Here is a 6,293-nt window from a genome sequence, read left to right as displayed (position 1 = left end):
AAGTGTGGTAGGACCAGTCACTATTCCAGAGATTGTACATTCGACAATAGGAAGTGTTACGAATGTGGAGATGGTGGTCATATTTCGAAGAACTGCCCAAAGAAGGACAAAGCTGCAAAGAAAAGCGTACCGCCACAGCCAAGGGCATTCCACATGATCCTCGACGAAGCAAATCAAGGATGAGGATTTTATATCCAACGATCAAGTTATAAAGTAACAGTATGAATAGTAACTTACGATGTAGCCTATTAAAGTCTTAGTATAGGGTGAACTTGAACTTTTGTGTAATAGTTTCAAGAATTAATATCAACCCTGGTTTTGTTATCTGATGTGTCGAATGATTATATGATTTATGTATGGTGACTTGGTTAAATGCGAGACAATACTTGGGACAAGTATGAGTAGGTGTAAATGGTAGTAGAGATCTATACTACCGGAAGCACATGACTCACACGTGGATCAGGGAAAGTCGCAAGGTTACCAAGAAGCTAGTGATTGATTCCATTTTATTCAGGTATGTCATTACCATTGTTTCGGTAATGACTAGTAAGATGGTTCTTGTTCCGACCTTAGTGGTCATGTTTAAATTTGAGTTCGACTACGAGGAGTATGTTACGTGGTCTAGAGGACCAAGTTAGATTTAACATCTGACTTAAGTCAGAAGGTTGAAGTTAATGCGATTGATAGTGTCACGCTCATTGTTAAAAGAAGTTTGTAGGTAGAAATGCTACATGCTGAAATGTGATTATATCACATTAGAATATGAAGGAAGGTATATTCCATTTTGGAATTTAACTCTAAGAGGCTTGAGTCTATGCATTTCATCATTCGATGAGAGGTCAGTAGAGCACGACCCATCGGTTTGTTACAATAGATAAAGGAAAGTATTTATCCTGAGAAGAAGAAGAAGTCCATAATAAAGATTTATTTGGTAACTCGAGGGTTACGATTGAAAGTACAAAATAGTACCAAAAGCAGATGCAAGATTGGGCATTGTCTGCGGTCAAGAAAGGCATAGAGTTAAATACTCTTTCGAGGAAACATAGAATTTACGGTTATTACCTAGGATTAAGAGATAGCGTATGGAATCATTATACAAGTTCTATTTTCGTTGATGATTCTGAGACGTAATCATCCTAAGGGGGAGATAATTGTAACGCCCGTAGATCAGGGATAGTCAATTTAGAGACGATAGACATCAAAAATGAATTTTTGATGAAATATTATTTAGAATGAATAATCTTAACTAAGTTGTAGTATATGTTACAAGGATTCCGTACATATAAATAACGCCGAAATCCGAGTTATAACGAAGAAATTATGACCTAACGAAGTTTCGCGACAGAACCGACTCGACTCAGCGCGACGTAAAAAGTGAATTTACGTTAGAGTGATATTTAGCCTTAGAAATCTAAATGAAAGTCGTAGACTACGTTAAACCGTGAGCGTGCATAAAAAGAACGCCCAAATCTGACTTCGTATGAGGAAGTTATGATTTTTCGAAGTGTCGACTTAGCGGTATGCAACCCGAATACTCGATTTGAGACCCAACAGTTTTTAGTCGAAACAATCTAAATGAGAATCGAAGATCTCATTAATTGTAGTAAAACGATAAAAGGATAGGCGAAAACGGACGTCGGATGAAGAAGTTATGATTTTATAACGGAGTTTTCCTGTCCCGGCCTACTAAAAATAAATAATAAAAATAAATTCAAAATTAGCCGACGGATTCTAAACAAAAGTTGTAGAGCATAGTCTCACCTACGCGGGGATATAAAGAACGTCGAAAATGGAGTTCGTATGAGGAGGATATGAATTTTTTAATTTTATTAAATATTTTCGATATTTAAGTTAATTATAAATTAACCGATATTATCCATGGGGGGAGTCAGCGATCTGATCCACATTACGCCCAGCGTAATTTAGAATTACGCCCAGCGTAATTTGGGTTTCCAGCCCCTTATAAAAGGGTGTCAAGGGCAGCCGAGTTCTTTGCTCATTTCTTCCCTTTCTCTCGCGTTTTTGCATCGTTTTTCGTGCAAGAATCATCCCGAAGCCCTGGTATCATTCATGAGCTCTGAAGCAACTCCCGAGGCCCCGGATATCCCGAGAAGTGCAATTCCCGAACCGAAGCTCTGTCCGCGAGAAGTCCGGTTTTTGTGAAGATCTTCCAGATCTACCGAAGAATACTACTTCTACAAGTCGTAGTGCTGTCCGATCATCTTCTGATCAAGTGAGTGTGTAGTTACTTTCTTCTAACGCATAATTATGAAGTATTTTATACGAAATATGTGTTATGTGTATAATATAAAGTTTTTTATATGTGTGACTGTATAGTCACTTTAATCTTACACATAGATATGAAGTATTTGCTATGAAATACATGCTATGTGTTTATACATTGTTTGTTTACTTGAGATGGATGCTGAATGAATGTTTTATATGAGTTTTTAAATATGTTGTATATGTAATTTATATCTATAAATATGTTAGGTAGAGCATGGGTAGATGAAATAGTTGATGTGTGTTGAAAGAATGTGATAAGAGAAAGGTGAGGATATAATGGTCATGATAATTAGGTGATGATAGATAGGTGATGAATTACGAGTCTAGGCGATGTTGTGGCTGCGTATTCATGCGATGATAGTCTAACCCTTATTATGAATTACGAGTCCAGGCGATGTTGCGGCTGTGTATTCATGCGATGATAGTCTAACCCTTATTATGATTTATGAGTCCAGGCGATGTTGTGGTTGTGTAATCATGCGATAATACCCTAACCTTACTAGACATATATTGAGGGAGTGATCCCCGAATTAGCATTGTATATATGATACAGGCGATGATCCTTAGGAAAAGTTCTTAGGAACAAGCATATAAGGATATAAGATGTAAGGAGATGAGCGGTAAATATGATATAGGAGATGAACCTTAGGATAATATCTTTAGGGAAGATTAAAAGAAGATAATGGGGATGGGTAATTGGGTTGATTGTTTGATGATTGAATATAATAATTATATTATTGTGGTTTGAAAACCCTATATGCTCACCAAGGTCCCAAGCCTGACCCACTCAGTTTAATTGTATTACAGGTATCGATACGAAGCTGCTTTGCACTGAGAGATTAAAGGAGATGTAAATCTTTAGTGTAGTTCAATGTAAGTTCTGTTTATGCTTATATGTCTGTATCGGAACATGACATCCCGAGGTTTTATTATTAAATGAAAATACATTCTCTTTGAGAAATGTTTTGATAAGTTATTATCATATCTTGTTTTGGGAACAAAATTCCGCAATCGTTTTCTTTAAAAGATTACTCTGATTTTATAAAACAAAGCATAAACAAATCGGTCTTTTCTGGCTGTGAAAATGGGGATGTCACAACAATTGACCCTCAAGTGCCCAACCTGATGACAATGATAACAAATCCTCAAATCCCGAACCGACACTGACTACCGACAATCCCTCGCATAGTGCCCCTCCTTTCCGCACTTGTGGCATTTACCACCGGACCGACAAACTCTGGTGTGACCCCTCCCACACTTCCCACAAACGTGGCTGCCTTGATCTCCCATCTTGGAATCAACGGTCTTAGACCATTTCGTTGTCGGCTGCGACTGCACCGGAGCTTGCCTCAGCTCACGCAATTACAACTCAATCTCTAACTCATGCCGCCTGGCGGCCTCCTGCAACTCCAACAAAGTCTCACACCTCTACGCGGATACAAACTGTCTGATATCTCTCTTCAGCATACTCAGATATCGAGATGTCTGAGCCTGCTCCAAAGTGAACTCAGGGCAAAACATCGCCCTCTCAGTAAACATCCTGGTGATCTCCGTCACCGACTCCGAATCCTGCTTCAGCTCAAGGAACTCCTGAGCCAACCTCTACCTCTCGACTTGCGGAACATAACGAGTGCTGAACATCTCTCTGAACTGATCCCATGAAACTGCAGCCCTCTGCACATCTGAATATGACCCCGTGGTCAATCTCCACTAACCCTTTGCCCCGAGCCTTAACAGGTTCAGAGCACACCTCACCCTCTGATCAGTAGGGCATAAACACGTGTAGAAACACCCCTCCACATTCGATAACCATCTCATAGCGACGATCGGGTCCTGAACTCCATCAAAGGTGGGAGGCTTCGTATTATCGAAGTCCCGATACTGAAAACCTCTACTAGCTCCTCCCCCTACTGCTGCTACAGCCGCTGTAGCCGCCGCGACAGCCGTCTCAGTGAGAGCAGCATAGTGCTCATCAAAATACCCCACCATGGCGGTCTTGATCGACCCAAACAGTTCCGGCAACTGGGCCCGAAACAACGCTGCAACCTCATTGTGCAGGATCTCACGAATCCTCGCATCCAACTCGCACGTGCTCATCTGTCCGATAACCTCGGGCGGTACTGACCCGCCCGGAACTCCCTTTCCTGCTCCTGATCTTGACCCGGATCCACTCCCAGCATGCCTCGAAATCTCCATACTGAAAATAAACCACAAAATCTCAGACACTTCCCACTAACCCGGGAACCAACTCTCAACCCAACCCTACAGGTCATGGTTTCCCTGATACGCGTATGGGTCCTGTGCTTTCAGTAGTACGGGCCCATACTACCTTCCACACCTACCCATATTTGTATGAAGTACTACCAAAACATCCTAGTGACAAATATACATAGCAAGCGCTCAATCCTCACTCCTAGAGGAACACTTGAAATCTCATATAGAGGGAAACCCTAGGCTAGCAGGCGTCATAAAACGGGCAACAATATCATGAAATCCTGAAGATCCCTAGCCTAGTACTAGCATGCTGTTCTATCAAAGCTCGAAAACAAATATCATGTATGGTATTATGGGGTTACCTACTGGCTCCGGCTAATCGTACCTCCGCGTCCTCTTCTTACTTAATTTGAAAACCATTTTAATTTCTCTTTTAAAAACTCTCCTTGATTTGAGGCTGGATTCACACGAATTTTCCTCCAATTAACTCAAACCAAGGATCTGATACCAACTTGTAATGTCCAAAAATTTCAATAATTTTTAACTTTTCAAAAGCAACCCTTTTTAATAATGTTATTAAAAAAAGATTTTCAATACATTTATTATCAGAGTATTTCCAGAACCATGTCATAAACATAAACACGAGGAGCGGTACGATCACGCCTTCTCCTTGCCACGGTCTCCTGAAGAACCTGAAAAACATTAAACCACAACTGTAAGCCCGAAAGCTTAGTGAGATACCCCCAAATACCAACCACATATACACCCTTCCAGGCTACAACCTTCCGGTCCAAATCATAATGCCTTCTGGCCCATAACATAATGCCTTCCGGCCGATAACATAAATAGCATACATAACATAACAGAACATAGAACGACCATGCATATCGGGTCTACTGTGTCACTGGTCCGCCGTATCGGGCCTTCAATCCACCGGGTCCATCCTCTGAGTCTATTCCTGTCCTTCGAGTCTGCACTGTGGTTGGTCCGCCTGCACCGGGCCTTCAACCCACCTGGTCCACTCTCTGAGTCTACAATATAACTGGTCCACCCGCATCAGGCCTTCAGTCGGTCTGGTCCAATCTGTGAGCCTCGGCACGTCTGGTCCGCCCTTGTCGGGCCTACTGCCTATCCGGACCACTCGCTGGGCCTTCGGAACAAGCAGTCCGCCCTGGGTATCTTGTCCTATAGCACAAAGCAAGACCGCCTCAACCCAACTCCAGTCCAAACAACCATGTGCACATAACATACAATCATATAACAGTTCATAGTCAGCAAGCCGATCCAATAGATCACGTAACATATCATCATCCTAACCAGGATACCGACCTAACCGGTCACTAGCATAGCATCACCCTACATATCAGGAAACCGACCTTAACCAGGTCTCTAACATATACCATTCTAGCTACCAGGATGCAGACATATCAAAGCAATAGCGTAAGAACAAATATCCGAATCTCAATCTGGTAAAGGGCCGGCCTTGGTGACTTAGACCCTGTCGATATAGTTAGGATAACTCACCTCGCGAATGCCGATACTCTGAACAGAAGAAGAAGACTCTCGAATCACCAACTCACTGCAAATCCCGAACTAGCCATCATAACAAAATAATCATTAGGCCAAGCATACATCCACTTATCGGGCCAAGACCAAAGTCCAAATCTTATACAAGGTCCAATATTGGCCCAATTTACCAAATTGGGCCCACCTCACCAAATGGGCCTAGATCCAATGTCCATAACAATAATTGGGCCCAAAATACTCTATCCATAAATTCATAGACTTGGCCC

Source organism: Lactuca saligna, chromosome 8 (assembly GCF_052625555.1).
Source record: "Lactuca saligna cultivar CGN05327 chromosome 8, ASM5262555v1, whole genome shotgun sequence".
In the NCBI taxonomy this organism is placed as follows: domain Eukaryota; kingdom Viridiplantae; phylum Streptophyta; class Magnoliopsida; order Asterales; family Asteraceae; genus Lactuca; species Lactuca saligna.
This window is presented reverse-complemented; position numbering follows the sequence as displayed.